Source organism: Caretta caretta, chromosome 8 (assembly GCF_965140235.1).
Source record: "Caretta caretta isolate rCarCar2 chromosome 8, rCarCar1.hap1, whole genome shotgun sequence".
Lineage (NCBI taxonomy): Eukaryota > Metazoa > Chordata > Testudines > Cheloniidae > Caretta > Caretta caretta.
In genome coordinates, this window is record NC_134213.1 from 18,759,410 (window position 1) to 18,780,062 (window position 20,653).

At 40.3% G+C, this 20,653-nt stretch overlaps 1 protein-coding gene across 2 annotated transcripts in view; it reads right to left on the reverse strand.

Moving 5' to 3' along the window:
* Positions 1 to 20,653, reverse strand: part of PPP2R2B (protein phosphatase 2 regulatory subunit Bbeta) — a 262,068-nt gene that overhangs the window by 165,893 nt on the left and 75,522 nt on the right. The gene's annotated exons all lie outside the window — the stretch shown is intronic.

The following is a 20,653-nucleotide window of genomic DNA, read 5'->3' on the forward strand; positions in this document are numbered from 1 at the left end:
GCGAAACGGATCCTGTTGCCCTCACAGTGCTCAGCCGGTGAAGCAGCGGGTTCGGGTTGGGGTCGCAGGCACGTTTGCACCGGCCTGGGCTCCAATGCGGTGTAAAGGCGCCAGATTTCGGTGCACGGGCGTTTACTGTTTTAGGCCAGGGCTGATGGAGCAGAGGGCGAGGAGATCTATCCCAGGCATTGCCTCTGAGAGATGTGTGACCTTGGGCACCTCAGGTAGGGCTGGGGTAGGAGAAAACACCAACCCTATCTTTCACTGACTTCAATGGCAGTAAGGGTTATGCAGGATCAGACTCTTAGGACCAGCTCTTCAAAAGTGTTTAGGTGCCTAACTCCCACTGATTTCGATGGCAGCTAGGTGCCTAAATACCTCTCAATGCCTGCAGCTTTACTCGTATGTAAAATGGGTGCGATAATGCTTATCGCCATGGTAGCCTAAGGCTCGCCTGGACCAGGGGAACCTTGTGGGTATCGGAAGAGCGCAAGCATAAGGCAGAATTAAAAGGATGCTGCAATTTAGGCCCAAATGTTGCATTTCATTAGCAAAGGGTTTTAAAAAACCTAAGAATTGGGTTATAAAAGTGTGTTTCCAGCTCTGCTGCTGTGTGACCTTGAGCAAGTCACTTCTCTCTGGGCCTCTGCTTTCCTTCCCAGCCTTCCCTTTTTTTAATGTATTGAGATTGGAAGTTCTTGAGGGCAGGGACTACCTGTTACCATGCATTTGTAAATTACTTAGCACAATGGGACCCAATCTTGGTTGAGGCCTCCAGGCTCTGCCATAATGCTAATAATTAATAGAAATACCATGAAGTTATATCTATATTTCTAGTCCAACAGAAGCCTTTTTTGTGTTTGAACATAAAGATTCCTCTGCATTTTTGCAGCCTAAGGGTCTGATCCTGCAGTACTTATGTAGGTAAAACTGTTAATGACTCCACCTGAAGTTTTGCCTGTGATAGGAGTACCAGATTACCCCTTAAATATTTCAGTATGGTACTAGTCAGTGCATGAGAACCAGAAAGCAAAAATGATTGGTCAACAATCCTTGTCCAAGATGAGTGAAATACAAGAACATCATAAGATGTGAAGAGTATTTTACATTCTAGAGATTTAAAATTTTACTTAGACAATCCTTGCCCCAAAATCTTACAGTCTTTTTTGCTCTGTTTGTACAGCACCTAGCACAATGCAGCCTTCATCTATGGGGCTCCTAGGTGCTAATAATATAAATACATCTAATTAAAGTTTGAATAATCTAAGCTGTCAATAATAAAGACAAGCAATTTTTGTTTGAAAACATAGGGGGTCTAAACCTGCACTATTTAATTCATTGGGAACTTTGTCATTTTGTCAATGAATACAGGATCAAATGCACACTTCTTAACATGATTTGTCCCCAAATGGGTAAATCAAGTTAATAAAATCTTTTTAGAAAAAGATAATTCCTTCTCTGTTACTAATGACACTTTGGGATAACATGAGAATGCAAACCTACCTTTCACCATTTATGATATTTGGGTGAATTTCACCCATCGCAGAGGGCCTACTTAAGACACTGTACGCTACTTAAAGCTATTCATTGCCATTCCAGAAATGATAATTCACATAAAGGGGAACATTTTGCTAGATCCAGTAACAGCATGGCACCCACCTCTCATGGGCACCCTCTTCTGGTCAGAGTGTGTCTGTGGTCTTTAAACAGTTCTGGCCTTGATTTCAGGCCAAACCCCCAGGGCTTCTTCCATGGAGCCTATGTTTTTTCCCCTCTCCAGCTGGGCCTCTTGACAGTTCAGATCCCCTTCTAGGGGGTTATTGCTGTCCAATTGTAGGCCCACTTTCCCCGTAGCCTATGGAGGGACCCAGGCCCACCCACTACTCCAGATCCCAGCCCAGGGACCCTAAGAATAGCAGCCACATGCTGCTGTGTCCCTCTAGGACAACTTCCTTCAGTTCTAGGGCCACTTCCTCACAGCCCCAGCCTTCACCACCACCTTTGCTCAGGGCCCTTCTAAGTTCAGACCCAGCCAGGAACTCTTCCTCGTTCCCCCAGTCCCTATTAGCACTGAGCTGTCCATTGTGCTACCATTCCCTTTGGCCAACCAGGAGCACCACTTGTACTCCTCTCACTCCAGCAAGAAACTGCCTGTCCCTGGTGCTGCAGCTCCTTTTAATAGGGCCCTCCTGGGCCCTGATTAGCCGCTCCCTGCAGCCTCTCTGATTGGCTGCTTCCCCTGCAGCCACTCTAGCCTGTTTGGAGGACCTCTCCATTGCTCCTTTCCTGGGACTAGTGTGCCAGGACCCTGAAGCCTCCAGCAGGGGGACTCTGGGCCTAGTCCACCCCCTCATAGTGCCATACAAAGACAACGTAGAATGACAGACTCTGCCTGAAAGAGCTAGTTTAAGACAAAATTCAACTGTGGGTAAAACAAACAGTAGGACAACAGCAGTGAGAGAGGGCAAATGAGGAAAAGAGCAATAAGGGCCGGTGTTAACATAAGTCAACTTACATACACAGGAAACCTCCCATCCTGCAATCACATCCATGTGGGAAGACCCATGTGCCTGTTCAAAGCTCCAGTGATTTCAATTAAAGGGGATGGGAGTGTTGTTCTGTAAGAGTTGTAGGTACACTGGGTTATAAAAGGCAGTGTAGTAAAAGATTTTTGTACCCAGAGTTCACAGTTGCCAATGGAGCTGGTCAGAAAAACTTTGACCGAACCATTTACTGTCTAAAAATGCAGTTCTATCAAAATCTAAATTCTTTGCAAAATCATGATTTAACCAACATTTTATTTTGAAGAAAATATGGAGTGAGGAGTGGGACAGGGAGAAAATATTCCAAGAGTGTCAAAACATCCCATTTCAACATTTTTGGAATGAAACATTTTGATTTTTCAATTTGAAATTACTTTTTGATTCAATTTTTTTATTTTGTACTATAAACTAAGAGTCAAATTGAAACACAACATCTCAATAGGATTTTGTCAAAACAGAACACTTCAATGAATTGGAAATAAAAAAAAAATTCAGACTTTTCCTTTACAGAGAATTTGAAAAATTTTGAGTTTCATTCCAATTAAAAACAAAACCAGATTTCAAACCCCTCCAAATACTTCACAAAGTGGCTTTTCTGTTCTCTGCATAGATCCAGCTACCTATTCTCAAGATTTTATCATGAGTCCCATGATCGTTGGTGTATTTCTTAACGCCTTAGTTTCCAGAGTCATGTAAATATATGCAAATCTCAGCTTTCATTTAGAAAATGAAAGCTCCTAACCCTCCTGGTTGCAGAGAAGAGCCTGAGAATTTGACTCAATTGCATCCTAAAGCTTCACAATCCAGAAGGTAAATAAAAACAATCTCTAGTCTATTATTATTATATTTAAAGCTCATGATTTTTAAGCCAGTCTCAAGATTTTGGGGGGGGGGGGGGGCTGACTCATGATTTTTGGATACTTGAGGTTGCCAGCACCGAATTCAGTTTGACAATCAAATAGGCACAGAATTTTGATACGTTTAATACCTACACGTGCGGTTTTATATTAAAGTTCATGTCCAGCCACTATCTTCTAATTAGATGGGACTTTACAAGGACATTCTTGTTAAAATCACTATGGTAGCCATAATCCCTTGGAAACTTGAAAATGGAACCTCTCCCCTTATTGTAAGGTCCTTGTGGCAGATACTGTCTATTTTGTTCTGAATTTGCACAGTGCCTAGACACTTCCACAGTACAAATAATGAATAGTAATGATCAGAATGTTTTTTTCTCTGTCCCATATGTATAATGTGGCTTGTTGTCACAGCGTTTCTCATGAAAGATGGACTATGCACAGAGGTGTGCTATTGCAGGGTTGCTTATGAGTACAGTTCACAAGAGATCACATAGAGCAGAGCCTCTGAAGGTTTGAGGCTTTATCCAAAGCCTTAAGCCTCCCTTTGACAGAAATTGCTGGGGAGCCAAGATCAGGACAGACAATCGCCTAGCTCCCCTTGGTATGGGTTTTCTGGGAGGTGCCCATGGCAAGCACCAGCCAGAATTTTACCTAGATTTTGACTAGGCCTGTGAGGGCATTTTTGGGGAAGGAAGAGAGAATGCAGAAGTTTCCCTTCCATTTGTGCATCCACAGGCTGTGTCCTTGTATTCCTGCCATGAGATATTTTGCACTGACACCAATGCTAGACACCACAAAGAGGATATGAGGAAGGGACATGACCGCTCCTGCCTTCTGAAGAGACAAGTGGAGCAGTACGGGTAGGGTTAGCACATACTGCAGCCTTTTAAAGGGAGTGCTGCTCTTATCCCAGCATCTGCTCCCCACCCAGACAATTTTGCTGAATGAGCCAAAACGATCCTGAGGGTTCCCTTTTGCTGCCTGACCTCTCCCCCCCACACACACACAAACACCCTGACTCCTACTGAAGGCTATTGCTTAAAAATCATAATATATCCCAGAATAAATAGCAGATATAATGGCAATAAAATGCAACATGAACTTACTTTAGTGGTTACTAAATGGACAACTGGTCAGTTAACTTCACCCTGCTTCTGTGCAAGTCAAATGACAGTCCCAGTGCCGGAAAAATAACTTCCATAGCTGGGCATCTGGACCTTGTTACTGCCATCAAAAGAGGAGAAGAATATTGATATATATTTTCATATACCTGAAGTTTGAATAGAGTGTATAAAATGTAATTTGACACCATTCTAATGTATGGAACAGAGACTTGGCCAGCCCCAAGAAAAGACATCCATGTGCTCTCCACTATGGAAATGAAGATGTTGAGATGGTCAGATGGTTAGGCAGCAAAATGAGGTTATGAGGGACCTAATATGAGTTGCCCCAACAGAAGAAAAGTTGAGGGAGGTTAGACTACGTTGGTATGGATATGTCCAGCAGAGATCGGGCAGCTATATCGGTAGGATGGCCCTTGCAGTTATCATGGATGGAAGATGACCCAAGAGCAGGCCAAAGACTCAATCCATGGACCAGATATCAGCAGACCTTAGGAAAGACCAATTTGCACAACGGCCAGGCATACAGTCATGAGGGAAAGTGGCGAAGAAGACAATGACCTGAAGTTTTAATAGTTTTAATGTCCTGCTATGGAGGACAGGACATTTTCATCATTGCAAGTACTGTGCCCTATTATTGAAGTGGGCACAAAGGATGCATGTAATGGATCAACAGTTGTGTTATAGTTTTTCAGGCCACCATTTACATGCCTAAGGAGACCTGACTGTAATCATTTTGGTGCCAGTATCAATAGTAAATTAGAGTCTGGTATTTGTCTTTAATGCTGAGCCCCAAGGGGACTGGAGTCTCCTCTCACTTACAGGGCTGTAAATTACATGTAACCTGCACTGAAGCAAATGGAGTTTGGCCAGTGTAAAAATGGTGAAAGTGCAGAATCAGACCCATTATCTCTTCCAGCACAATGCTATATTAGTGTTAAAGTGGTTAGATTCTTGTGGTTAGATTGTAAACCCTTTGGGACAGGGACTTTTTATTCATATTTATATTTTTCATACTGTGTCCAGCACAATGGATTGGATGTGATACATTATTATTTAATGTATTATATTATTATTAGTCCAACACCTAGCACAATAGGGTCCTGGTCCATGATTAGGGCTCCTAGTCACTACCACAACACAACTAAATAAATAAGTAATATAGACAGGAGATGAGTTATAAGTGATCTAGTGGCTAGAGTAGGAGACTGACGACTACTGGATTCTTTTCCCAGTTCTGCTATTGAGTATGTACTCAAATAAGCAAGTCACTTAACTTCTTGGTGCCTCAGTTTCCTTTCAAGTAAAATGAGGATATTAATAGTTCCAACCCTCACTGGTTTCTTGCTGTGAGCATTAATGTGTGTAAAATGCTCTGAGATCTTCCGTGGAATGCCACCAGAGTTGAAAATGAGTTATTTACGGTGTTCTTATCAGGGAATTTTGGATTATTCTCTTCTGAACATATGTTTGGAAGTACATGTCATGTACTGTACATGCCATCTGGTGCAGTCCAAAGGCAAAACAATTCTTCAGAATATTCTTTATGATCCAGGGAAAAAGTAAACCCTAGCACTGATTTAGTAGTAACTACAGACAGGGAAGAAACCCATCAGAAGCAGGAAAATTCTCCCAATTCCTCCAATCCCCACTTAAATAATTGAAAACAGTAGAAGTGCAAATTATTATTATTACTTCGATGTACAAGACATTTTCATCATGCAAGGGATCTGTGTCTTGGGAATCAGTTTGAAGGAATGAGCATCAAGATGGAAGTCAGGAGGCCCCAAATTCTAATCCCGTCTCTTAGACAGGACACTTAATCTTTGTCTGTAAAATTGAGACAATAACACTTTCCCACTCACAACCCCCAGATGTAGTGAGGATTAATTAATTGTTATAACGGATTCTGAACATATAAAGCCAGATTCTCCATTGAGATACTGCCCCTTTTTGCCACTCAAGTAGCATAAATGGGATATAATCTGGCCACAAGTTCCCAGTACCACAAATTCAGGGGGGCACTCTTTGCTGGGCACATGCGTCGGCTCTGGGTCTGTCCCTCTGATCCCATCCCTCCTCCGGACATTCAGGTGTGTCAGGAGTTGAGAGGGGACACAGCAGAGCTCTGCTCCATTATTCCAATCCTCCACTGATGTGCACTTTACATCAGTGGTGCAATTTACAGGTGCCAACAGCAATGCTAAATGGTCGGGGCCACCCCTGAGGATCAGGGAGGCGTGATGCTCACCCCTCTTGCCAACTCCAAGCACGGCTTTGATGCAGGAGAGAATCTATCTGGCTAATAAAGTGCTATGTGAATGGTGAGCATTATTATTACTGTGATCAAAGAGGCACCATGAATGTGCAGTGAATGGAGAAAGACATTGGATATCATTGTAACACACGGGTTTGCTGCAGTTTGATTGCCTTTCCTGATTATAGTATCATAATTAAAATCTCATTGGAAGTGTGCAAGATTCTATATTCTTCATTATTCAGCTGAGATTGCACTGGTTTCTTTGAAGATGCTTGTTTCAGTGGAAGTGCAAAAGATAGTATCTGTTAATGAGGGCTAAAGGACTCCTGCATACAGGGCTCATTGACAGGACAGTCTATTCAAAGCCATTGTATCATGCCTTTTGAACGGGTGTGTGGATCCCTTTAAGATGAACACGATTGGCAAGCTAGCGCAATAGCTCCCTCTGTGTAATGTCATGACCTCGTTAGGGAAAGGTGAATTCTTAGATTCTTCATTCCATGGTTCTCTCGGTGGATTTTTGTCACAATGTAGTGGAATGGTTGATGCAAAACAGTGTAAAATTGTGCCCAGGCCAACTCAGGAGCTCAGTTATGCACATATAATTTCAGAGATTGATCAGCTTGTCATGTCATAGGGCATTCATTGACATAGGGATTAGTGACCTGACAAGCCATAAACATTCCATTGGAGGTGTAATGCCTCACAGAGCCATATGCAGAAAGTTCACCTACCAAAAATCCTTGTCAAATTGTTGCTGAAAACAAGTTGCTGCGTATGCTCAGACAGTTAGTTTTAAATTAGGCGACTTCAGCATATTTCAGGCTAGATTCTGCTCATAGTTACACTAGGCTAAATCCATAGTTACTCCAGATTTACCTCAGTGCTACTGAGAGTAGAACCTGGCCCCATTTTTAGTACCAAAGTACACAAATATATGACTGGAATACTGCTGTAAAATGCTGGCCTGCAAAACTCTAAAGGGTATAACACATAAATCACATATTGAAAAACAAAATCTTTTTACTTGTGTCACTTATAACTCAAACGATATGAGAAGGTAGTGTGGCCTAGAGGATACAGTACTGGATTAGGAGTTAGGAGACCTTAGTTCAAATCCTGGATCTGGTCTTCTGTTGACTTTGGGCAAGACAATGCACCTTTCTGTACCTCAGCTTTCCCATCTGTAAAATGGGGAGACTAGACTGTGCACCCCATGTTCTTAAAAAAATCCAGCTGTTTTCCCCTTCAAATTTTATAATTTACAATTTTTTCTCTCACACTCAGACCTAAAATCACAAGTTGCAATTGAAAGCAAATGTTTAGCCAAATGTTTAACAAACCCCTGGAATTGTTGAGAATATTGCTAAATAAACACAAATCAACAACAAACCCTCATTTTCTCTTCAGCAGCCTTCTCTCTGTCTCCCAATTATTCTAATTTCAATGAGTGTCCACACCTTTTTTCCTTTATTGAATGGACGTATTGTTCTCCCCATTGTGCATTACTTATATTTGTACAATCATAAATCCTGCAAATTTTCTCAGCATATAATTTAAATACTTCCACAATCCACCTGTTTGTTATGCAACGTTCATAGTGCTGCTCTGGTGAATTCATTTATTCTCAGCTCTCTAAAAGCTAGGAACAAGCCTTTACAATAACTAAAAGCATTAGCTGTCCTACGCAGGAACCCATTTGCAGATTAAATTCATTGAAGGTCATCTTGTAGTTGTCACTGTTCTCCAAGCCCCCACATGTCTACCATGTTACATACTTTGACATATCTTGAAGAGTCAGGGCACTTTCCACTTCACTGACTTTTTGTTTCAATTAGAATAGCTCTAAGAGCCCCTATGCACTGGTTTCTAGGGGACCTAAAGAGTATATTAATAATAATTCAATCAAACCTCCAATTTTATTCTTATCATAAAAACTCAGATGAAGAATTTCTTCCAGCTAATTCATTTTTACCTTCACATCCGTGAGCACTAGATCCATTTTCATAATTACTGGTATAGGTTAGATTGCTAGCCTCATTTTTTAAACTTCTAAATGTACACTAGATGAGAAAAAATATTCTAAACTTGGTTTTTATTAATTTTCCTCTTGCTGCCTATATACACTTTTCATTTAACACTATACTAATATTCTATTCTTTATGTTAATTTCCTCCATTTGACTAAAGCAATCTCTGAAAATGTGATAGCTCCTTGCAGTCTGGTTAAGTCATTTGCAGTTGGAAGTTCAATATCTATTATTAGATTATTTCATTTCTTTTAAGCAAATCTCTTTGTTCCCACCCTACACTAGGTATTCTGAGAGGGGCTATCATTTACACAGCCTCATCTTCTAACCTTTGGTGGGAAAATCAACTTGTTAAGATTGTTGATGATTTGGTCTAATAGGTAACGGGGAAAGGTATGAAGTTTTATTAATTATTATTAGTACTGCATTAGTAGGAGTACTGCAGAAATGCCTCAGAGTCACAGCCAAGGATCAGAGCCCATCTGTACTAGGTCCTGTATGAAACACAAAAGTTGGTTCCTCCTAGAAGAGCTTACAATCTAAGTAGCAGATGCTAGACAACAGGTGGGTACAATAAACAGACCAGAGATGCACAAGGCAGTCATCAGATGAGTGCATGCATTCCCCCTCCCCAAACTTTTCACCTCTTGCCCCCCTTCCCCCTCCTGCACACTCTGCCCTTCCCTTGCCCCCCAAAGCTGGGGCTGGGAGAGGGTCCACAGGTTCGGGGGGGGAGGGGGAATGCAGACAGGCATAAGGGGACCAAGACTGGGGCAGGGACTGAGCTGAGGCTGCAGGTCAAGGCCGGCAGCCAGGGCACCAAGTGCAGAGCCCTGGGCATGGGGCCGGCAGCCAGGTCCCCAGGCACAGGGCCAGGAGCGGAGCTGGGTGGCACTCCCTCCCTGCTCCCTGTGGGAGTTGGCCCAGGGTCCCCCAAAGGTTCCTCCACGCCCTCCTAAGAGGGCATGCCCCACAGTTTGGGGACTTCTGCATTAGATGATAATGAACAATGTGCTAAGCAATTGTCACAGCATTCTGACCACCCGAGTTAACTGCTGTTTTGTGTAGGCATCCCAGCAGAAGTGAGTTTTAAGGGAGGTATTTGAAAGAGAGCAAGATTTTTTTAATACTTGTACTTACTGGAGAATCTTCAGAATTGTATTTGCAAATATTGGTTTAAGTTACAATATAGCCACTTCTATTAAATACCAGTTGATTATGTTACCAAGTAGGAGATCCGCACATGTGGAAAATATATGGAAATCCTTTCATTGAAATCAGAGTCTGAAGCCCAAATTTGGAGGTGATGTGTAAGGGCAAGAGGTGTATGTTGTGTTGATAAGTGGCTAGGCATCCAAGTGAGAAAATCTACAGGGTGGTAAATTGATATAACATGCATGGGAAGTGGGCAGGAAGATTTAGGTTAAATCAGTTTAGACTCTCTAGGGGCCTATTCTGCTCCAGTTCAAGTCATGGCAAAATTCCCATGAGAGCAGGAGCAGGCCCTTGGTCCTTAGTACTTTTCCAGTGCTGCTCCATCAGAAGGAAAGAGTGATAGATAGCTCTTTGAAGACTGAACTGCTGGGTGCTTTCCTGGCACTACTGTGAGCTGCAGTTCACAGAAACAAATAGATATTAGATATCCCAGCAAGTTCACCTATTTCTTTGCACCAGTGGACTTGGTGCCACTATGGTGTTACACATGATCTGTAATGAACTTGACATACAGTGGTGAGCAGGTTGTATTGGGGAGAGGTATTAACTATGTATGTATGAAATCACAACAGGAAAACATATTTAATTTCATATGCTTGAAAGAGAAATAAGGTCTTTTGTGATAGTGGACTTTAATGCATATGTAAATTAATTAGAATTAATGACATTGCAGCAATCATTATTTCATAAAGTAGTTCAATCATTTCAAACCAATATTGACTTTTCCAATGCTACTGTAGTTCTGAAGATTTAGCTGAATGTATGTATGTTTTTATAACAGGGATGACTTTCTCCCTGGGAGAGCCTGCAAACTTCACAAATGAAAGGCACAATGCCAGTGCTAACCACCCTAGTTTATTTTAACCAGGTTTGCATAACTTAGGCTCACGAGAGCATGCCTTGAGTGAGAGGCCATTGCCACGCAGCTGGGGAAGACAAGTACTAACATGGCATGGAGTTTACTCAGCTGTCCCACTGGAATGAATGTTGGGACTTAATTTTCAGTCTGGGTGAAGGTCATGTCATACTGGGAGGAAAAGCACTTGAAGCTCTCATCCCATTTCTAGTATTGTGTCAACTTCCACAATGCATTTATAACTGTGCTCAGAATCTCCCTGCTTGCAGATTCCAAGAGACAGAGTACTTCAAATCTGAGAACCTAATTAAGCAGCAAAAAATAGGCTAATTATACTCCTATTATCCTACATGTAATTGTTGTCAGCCAATCCAGGTGCTGGATGGCTGGCCATTATTTAAGGGATAAAGACCCCTATGCTAAATAACTGCTGAAAGACATATGCTAACTAGAGAACAAAAAATAAAATGCTTATTTCGACAGTAATAGCCATCAAATCTCATAATCTAAGCATCTCTGGACCAGGCCCGTGTTTTTTCTGGGAAACCTCTGTAGGTGCTGTAGAAGATGGTATCTGTGAGGCACTAGGTGACTCTTCTCTCTGAACCAGAATTAATCTAGAATCCAGTCTTCCATCTGTCAAAGTCAATAGATTTGCCACTGACTTCCAACAGAGAAGGATTGGGTATGTTAATGCCCCACTGGGTCCATCTACACAGTAGCTGGGAGGTGCGATTCCCAGCTTGGGTAGACAGACATGCGCTAGCTCTGCTCAAACTAGTGCCTAAAAATGGTAGCATGGCCTTAGTGGCACAGGTAGCGGCTCGGACTAGCTGCCTGAGTACAATCCTGCCCAATAATCCCCTGATTAAGTACTTGGGTAGACAACCCAAGCTGCTTTCTGTGCCATTAGGGCCACACTGCTATTTTTAGTTGTTTGCTCCAGCAGAGCTAGTGCACATAAGTCTTCCTGAGCTAGACGTTACGCCTCTGCGGTGCTGTGCAGATGTATCCAATATGATGTTAGGGGCAATGTGTTGCTGAAGGTCCTGTCTTTCAGATGAGGTCCTGAACACTTGTGGTCATTAAAAATCTGTTGGCCCTTTAATTTCTAAAATGCAGCCAACGTTGCATCTCAGGGTGCATGTGCATTATGTAAGAAAACATACATTACTTGCACCAGAATAAAGGATAAAAGACATTCCTGAAAGTAAACAGACTGCAGAGATAGGCCCTGCCATAAAGGTTAACAAACACAGTCTCTGATGGGAGGATAAATCAGGAGTTGAAGGTCCTACATGGAAAATGCTTGGCCATCAGTAACCAGTGGTTATAGGGTGTGACTGTTCGCCTGAGCACACCAGCAGACTTCAGAGGCAACAGGGGAACATGAAGCGAGATGCAGCCTTTCGGATCACTGGAACCAAACCACTGGGATTTTATAAATCCAAGTCAGTACCTTCAAATGGCACCTAAAAATATATATGGGGTCAGTGCAGTAGTCACTACCAAGCAAACAGCTGCTTTCTGCAGTGGCGGTAGCTCCTGGTTTCTCTTCTAGTCTGGAAAAGCCAAAGACCTGGCATCCAGATCCAAGACAAATAGTTACATTAATACCTTTCATTTTCCATAGGATCAGAAGATCTCAAAGCTCTTTATGGAAGGTTACAGATCCCCAGTGAATCAGATAATTATTATCCTCACTGTGCAGACGGATAAACCAAGGAAAATAGAGAATAAGTGACTTGCGCTCAGATTCGTGAAGTGAGTAAAAGGTTGGAAACAGAACCCACTCTCAATCTCTTGCCTTAGCCAATAATAAGCATTCCCTCCTGATTCAGCAGTGGATGGTGCAAAGTAGGTAAAATGTGTTCGGGTGGAATGGTTTGTGTGCACACAAATCCTATTATTTATTAACAGGATTTCTGAGCCTACCATGACTTCCCTTTATGCTGCTTTGAAGCTGTGCCCTTGTGTGTCTGATTCTCACACAGTACACTGGAAACGCTGGCCATGACTTTGTTAATGTCGTTGTTTGAAACTACGACTTGTCTTTAGCAGTTTGGACCATGGGGAACCTAATGAGGAAAAGTGGGAAGCCAAAACCCTAAAGTATAAGGGCCCCAATCATGTGAACCCTAATCATGTAAACCACAGGATTAAGCCCAAGGTGAGGAAAACTTAGGAAATCAAGTCATATAAAAACGGTAAGTAACAGCACTCCCTCTTCACAGAAAGAGAATAAGGGTCAGGACCCTGAGACAGAAAGGGAAAGAATCAGTTCATTGAATGCAAAGTAGGTACAGGCTTCTACCTCCCACAGGTCACAAGATAAATAGATCTACTTCATGTTCACACTTGCTACATATTATTACTGTTACCAGTTCAAGTTGCGTATGATTAACAGCACACCAATAATGAGCATCACTACGGACTCACCACTATTCTGGCTCAGTGGGTCCTTATTCTTGGAGAGTTTATTTTCAATTAGACTGACCAGCGTTCTGTGACATTTCTGCATGCCTCTCTTAGTTTCTGCTCATTCACTATCGTACATTCTCCAATACAGTCTGAGAACAAATAGCTTCTTTCATATAATTTATTATTCAGGCTAGCTGTCCCCTCCTGTGTTAATTTTGCCCACATTTTTTTTTCTTAGCTGGAACTTTGCTTTGTTACATGATGCATTGTTTTATGCAGTAGCCACCACCTTAAAAGCTGCTTTGTTGGTCTGTTAGAATCACATGTATAAACTCTTTTTATTATTTTTCACTTTCATATTTCTTTATCTATTTTTCAAGATTATGTTTATCCCTAACCTCATGTAGTACATTTATTATGTTCTTACCGCTACATGGAAATGAGTGTTCATTTCTCTTATGTGGAACTTTGAGTACTAGAGATGAAACCCATTAATATATGAGATAAGTGCTACTACTATTTATTATTATTCTTAATATTTCCATAGCACCTAGTAACTATAATAAAAAACAGCTTGATCTTCACGAAAGCCCCTGACCAGCCTCCATTTGTGTGCATGCAACTTTGTACATGTAACACATGAATACACTCTTCTAGCACCAAGGTGAATGGATTTTGCTCATTTAAGTTCTGTCACTTGACTGTATAGATGACTCTAATACTGGGTACACACATGTCAATGCAAGAAAGCTGTGTGGGTGTGTAGCATAATTCCATCCTCTTCTCCATCATGGTCTGGGTTTAAAAGGAAGGGCAATAAAGCCCATTTAGTGTTTCCTCTGATTTGACTTGATAAGATGCCACTCAATAAACAAATATGCTTGGACCACTTACGTTCATGCTGTTTCCCATCACTACATTCCCTCACCCCCTTTGGCATTTTAGCTGTGACCAAAACAATGACGGTGAATAACAAGCCTGATTCTGATCTCACTTACAGTGGCATTAATCAGAAGTAACTCATCTGAAGTCAACAGAAACTTTATGTGACAACAAAATCAGACTCAGTATCCTCTCATAGCTTAGACAGCAGCTACCACAGATCCAACTAATTTACTGTATTAGCTGAAGAGTCTCGAGCCTAATTTTATTCTTGCTTATATTTGTGCAACTCAAGAGCAATTCTCCATTGAGAGGAGTATTTGGCTCACAAGCTCTTTTGCTGCTCTCCTGAAATTCTCACTATCCTACATACCAATAGGTTCCATTATTATGATGTTATGGTTAGTGTTGTGACTGCAGGAGAACAAATCCCCTAAAAAATCTGAGTCCTGCTCTGACAGGTTCGGTCACAGAGACCCCTTGGGATGGTAACCTGATGTGCTGAAGTTACCTCTGAGCCCGTTTTCCCTGCCAACTTGGGACTTCCAGAACCCTGTCTTGTTGAGTCAGACACACTAGCCTGCTGCAACACAGAACCACGGTCTGATCTATGCCCCCAAAGCTGCAGACTTAACTGAACACAGCTCAGCGGGTTACCTATCTTCAGCACCCAGACACCCAGTTCCCAATGTGATCCAAACCTCAAATAAATCTCAAATAAATAAAGCTTATACAGAGTAAATTCATAAATTGTCCGCCCTCTATAACACTGATAGAGAGATATGCACAGCTGTTTGCTCCCCCAGGTATTAATCACTTAGTCTGGGTTTATTAATAAACAAAACTGATTTTATTAAGTATAAAAAGTAGGATTTAAGTGGTTTCAAGTAATAACAGACAGAACAAAGTTAGTCACCAAGTAAAATAAAGCAAAAACAGGCAAGTCTAAGCCTAATACATTAAGAAACTGATTAGAGGTAATATCTCACCCTCAGAGATGTTCCAATAAGCTTCTTTCACAGACTAGACTCCTTCCTAGTCTGGGCCCAATCCTTTCCCCTGGTACAGTCCTTGTTAGTTCCAGCAGACATCTCAGGTGGTAAGCAGGGGTTCTCCCATGACTGGGAGCCCCCTTTGTCCTGCTCCACCCCCTTTTATAGCTTTGGAACAAGGCAGGGATCTTTTATCTCTCTGGGTCCCTACCCCTCCTTCTAAATGGAAAAGTACCAGATTTAAGATGGATTTCATTATCAGGTGACATGGTCACATGTCACTGTAAGACCCCTAGTCTCCATTCTTCCTGGGTTGGCCCACACATATAAGGGAAGATTTGCAGGTAAATAAACCATTTACAACCAATTGTCCTAGTCAATGGGAGCCATCAAGATTCTAAATCACCATTAATGCCATCAAGATTCTAAACCACCACACTTTGCATAATTACAACAGGACCTCAGAGTTACACTTCATATTTCTGGCTTCAGATACAAGAATGATACATGCATACAGATAGGAGGAATATATTCAGTGGGTTATAACCTTTGTTATGATACCTTACAAGAGACCTTTTGCATAAAGCATATTCCAGTTACAATCATATTCACACTCATAAGCATATATCCATAAAACATATAGAGTGCAACGTCACACCTGCCTCTTTAATTTCTTTGGTAGGTGTTGCAACAGAAGTATAATCCTTTATACGACCCGTTTATATCTAGAAATGATAAAGTTCTTGTGTAACTAGGAGATGCAGTAGTTTGATTATAGATTCAACTTTTAAAGTCCAAATTAGTTTTTTTTTTACAGTAAACCATTTATTGTAATATAACAGATCCCACAAATATGGGATGTCAGTGCAAATAAAACAAAACATCTCCAGCAAAAGCATATGAGGAGTTATTTTTTACATTAGAGAAATTATTGCATAGAAGATATAACCACAAGGTTCTAATTTTGTGTATATTATATCTACTCAGTGTGTTGCAGAAAACAGAGTGCCCACAAATCAACAGAATGAAGCACAGAATGTTTCTTGTGGATAAAACACTTTAATGCCCTTTAAAGGGTATAATGTGAACTCCTTGTCACACGTCCCCTTACATCAGAGCAGTAATTAGCTTAAATACTTATACGGTAAATAGGATTTCCCATTTCTAAACAGCAAGACCAGATGCTACCACGTCAATGCATTTGAACTAGTTGAGCATAGCTAATACTAAGGAACATGTTTTTTTCCTTGAACACTGTCACTGTAAATACTACCTCTAATGACGCATTTTGGCTTTTTAAATTTTTCTGCTCAGCTCCCTCAGTACAAAATGGTAGAATGTCAAAAATTGATTACTGCTGTTTGTGACTCCAGGTCTGGAATGCTCTTTCTATTAGTGTACAGTTAAGAAATACAAATGCATAGGGTCTTCTAGAGACTAGTAATACTAATTATATAGCATAGCAAATGTACATAGCACTTTGTAACACATAAATACTGGCTCCTTGCCCCAAAGCACTTACAGTCTATTTCAGAGAAACATGATATGTGGGACAAACAGGGTGAAAGATGATACAGGGACAACATCCATGAGACAACCAATATAGAAAAACTAAGACTGAACAGCTAAATCAACTGGGCACAGGATGAAAAGAGGCAACATTTTTGTTTCTTGGATTTCCCAGTTGATTTATTTTTAGCTGTTGAAGAAAATAACCATGGCGCTTCTGGAATCTAATGTCTGAGCCAACTCCCATTGACTTCTGTGTAAATTGGATTAGGCCCTAATGTAGAGACAGAAAGTTTGTATTTAGACACACATTAGAGTTGGTCAAGTACTGTAAAAAGTATCTTCATGAACATCCATTTATATTCCAAATAATTGCTTGTTTCAGCCATATTTGTGCCCTTTTATCTGCATCTATTCACAAACATTTGTGCATAGTGTTTGTTCATATGCATGCATGGGGAACAGCTGTTCAGTTCACATGCGAATGCATACAAAGGAGTATTTGTGCATGCATAAGAGTATGTGCTATTTGTTATTCATTATTCTTCCATTTCAAATATTTCAGGTCATCCAGTGGGGGAGCAGAAGCAATACCATCTAACACAGGTGACCAATCACACACCAAAAATAAAGTGAATACTTTGTAAACAACCACAGGCTAATATGTGTTTATCCATTAGCTCTTCGGCAATATGAATAACAAGTAACAAATATGGAAATCAAGATTGCTTCATGAATAGAAAAAAGCTACATTTGTCATATAGTTTATTTGTACTGAATAATCTGTTCCTCTCTGATACATTTAGTACTGTGACATCATCAGTTAAAATGCCCATCTAGCATTTGCTTTAGCTAAGCCCACTGCTGTATACATTGGGTTTTGTTATAAGCCCTGAGATGGATTTTGTGCAAGGGAATTTATGCTAAGGTGAGACACAAGTGCAGCTAAACCATTTTGGTCCTTAACTACTCCATTTTCTTCATTTAATCTGACTACAGGCATAACTCCATCAAAAAGTAATGAAATCCTGCTATAAATTAAAGCGAAACTGCCCACATTTCACAATATGAGCATGGCAGATTTTACCACATTGCAAACATTGCTCTAGGATTATTCTATTTAAATTATTCTGCTTGTCCAAGTCTCATCTGGAAGGAGGAGTGAGGATAATACTCTGATACAGTTTTGCCATCTTTAGGAAATTGAAACCACAGAGACTAGGATTAATTCCCTTAAGAAAATGATTCTGCATAACGGGTTGGGGAGCAATCTTGACCTACATTAGGATTAGTTTAAGAAGGTTTCCGAACCATTGGAAGGACGGGATCTCAAAAATAGCTTTCAGGATAAGGACAATTGGGGATAGGTCACTTGATTTTTTAAATGATTGACTAAAATTTCCAGTGTGTGACAGAGTGCTGTCAACTGCACCAAGTAAAAATAAGTCAACAACAACAAAACCCTGAAAAAATAGAGGGAATAGTCTCCAACTTTATTCAGTGATGATAATCTTAAGCATTCCTTGTAATAACAACTAGTACAACATTTTCAGACAAATATGATTTGGGGTGGTGTGCCTTTAAATGATTACAACCAGTGGGAGGTAGCTCTTATGAATGACTGAAGTGCAGTGGTCCTGACACTCATCCTGTGAAATGGACCTATATATAAAATATGATTTACAATATACTATGAAAGCAGCAGAGTTACTGAGTAACATAAGTTACTGAGTAACATACTCCATTAGTATATACAATAAATATGAATTATTATAAACCATTGGAACTTTTTTCTTAGTGTTTTTTTTTTCCATTTCTTCATTCAGTTTATATGATTTTAAGTCATGAACCTTCCTAACCACACAGGGGGAAAACTCATCTTGTAGCGAATGTCCCAACATTTACACTGGATCCACTCATTGAAATAAGAGTGATTCAGAAAATTGGTTTCAGAGTAGCAGCCGCGTTAGTCTGTATCCGCAAAAAGAAAAGGAGTACGCGTGACACCTTAGAGACTAGCAAATTTATTTGAGCATAAGCTTTCATGAGATGAAGTGAGCTGTAGCTCATGAAAGCTTATGCTCAAATAAATTTGTTAGTCTCTAAGGTGCCACAAGTCCTCCTTTTCTTTTTTCAGAAAATTGGGGAATCTAAGGCTCTGTTTAGTGAGTAATGCAGCTGTTCCTGATGTGTCTGTGTTGATAGGGACCAAGTCCAGTTCTCTCTAACTACTACAAACAATGAGCAGGGGAGCAATACTGGAACACTTTGAGGACCCATTCACTGTGTGCAGCAGCCTATAAGAAAATAGAGAACAAAAAAACCCAACCACCTAAAATATCAATGTATGACAGCAAATCACTGGTGGTACTTGCAAAGACGGAGCAAAAATGGCTTGTCATGGGTACTCACTTAAAAGAAGGTAAAAATACAGTAGCGATGATAGAACAACCATTGAAAGGAGTACTCCCTGTTATTTGTCAGGAGAGACCCTAGATATATTAAACCCAGCCCTTTTGCTGCTGTTAACCAACTGGCAGAAGAGTCACACAGTATTAGGCAAAAGTTTCACTTGCTCTCCATCAAAGTTAAGATGGAGCACAATCCTGTGTGAAATTTTATAATAGAGATAAAGGTCCTGATCCTGTACTTACAATGTTAACCAGAGTAAATCCATGAACATAAATGAGATTATATTGGCATAGATCTGGTGTGAGATCACCAAAGCTTGATTAGTTTTAAACATATTTTTCTGTTAGCTGTTATCAAACACATGCTATTGTCATCTCAGCCAAATGTAAGATGTTTATTTTGATTATTTAGGAATGGGGAAGTTTCAGTAGCACATACAAACCCACAAGTTAGGTTGTTTAGAGTGGCATACATTTTCAGAGTAATATAGTTCTAGGATAAGACAAGATCTGTTGCATTATCAGACACCATTGAACTGTTGGACACTATTGAAAGCATGATAACCTTGAGAGCCTCTTGCATTTTTTAAAGCAGTTATTAGCTATCTAATTATTTCAAAACTGAAAGGACCTTGTACATTTTCAATGATGCATTACTAAACCGTAAATGTTCACTACAGTTCTGCTTGCTGCTAGCAAGGGTTTTCCATAGCTGTTTTGCTAGAGAGATACAAAGTGGTCTGGCACTGCAATAATTTAAAGACAGACATTGACAGTCAAACATTGGAAAGTCAGCATAGCCTCACGTACCTTTCATTTGCTTATCTTAATGCATGTGTTATTCATTAAGCTATTTTTGTACTGAAAATCACAACTAATCATAGTTCTGCCTGCCTCTTTGGTACAGAAAGGCTACAGTGTTCTAAGTATTATGAGAATGACTGAACTGTCACGAAGAACTACGACCATATTGTTTAACATGTGAATGAATTCACTGCCAAACAAGGTGGATGAGTAAAGAAACAAGAAAAGGAATGTACTTGAAAGGAAAGTAGCCTTAGGCTTCTGTTTCGAGTACTACAGTAAAACCCCAGAGTTATGAACATCTCAGGAAAGGGCATTTGTAACTCTAAACAAAACATGCAAAAGTTTACAACTGAATATTGACTTAATACAGCTTTGAAACTTTACTATGCAGAAGAAAAATGCTGCTTTTAACCATCTTAATTTAAATGAAACAAGTCCAGAAACAGTTTCCTTACCTTGTCATATTTTTTTAAACTCTCTCTCTTTTTTTTTTTAGTAGTTTATGTTTAACACAGAACTATACTATATTTGCTTTTTTATTTTTTTGGTCTCTGCTGCTGCCTGATTGCGTACTTCCTGTTCCAAATTAGCTTTGTGGTTGACCGGTCAATTCATAACTCTGGTGTTCGTAACTCTGAGGTTCTACTATATATGTAATTATGGGTGAAATTCACATCACACCAACATCTACATATTGTCACCAAAATTTAAAGTTAAGTTTTATCATAAAGAATTTTTCAGGCTATT